We start from the raw sequence: 269 nt of genomic DNA, 5'->3' as shown, positions 1-269 counted from the left end.
AAAGAGTCTAACATGGAAAAATACCCCAGTGAAAGAAGGAAATAAGGAAATAAATTAACTATATCACAGTTAATGAATACAGATTATAAAATATCTTAAGTTTAGTATCAACGTTAAAATAGATCTTTCATGTAAAAATTATGAATCGAGATTCATGTCAGCCAGTTCAACATCAAAAAAAAAATAGCTGCAAGTTTCAACTTCTGCAACATCCACACGGCCAAGTGAACAAACACATACACAAACACACCACACACATACGGACACAT

Source organism: Palaemon carinicauda, unplaced genomic scaffold (assembly GCF_036898095.1).
Source record: "Palaemon carinicauda isolate YSFRI2023 unplaced genomic scaffold, ASM3689809v2 scaffold1462, whole genome shotgun sequence".
Lineage (NCBI taxonomy): Eukaryota > Metazoa > Arthropoda > Malacostraca > Decapoda > Palaemonidae > Palaemon > Palaemon carinicauda.
The sequence above is the reverse complement of the archived record's forward strand: the minus strand, read 5'-3'. Positions refer to the sequence as shown.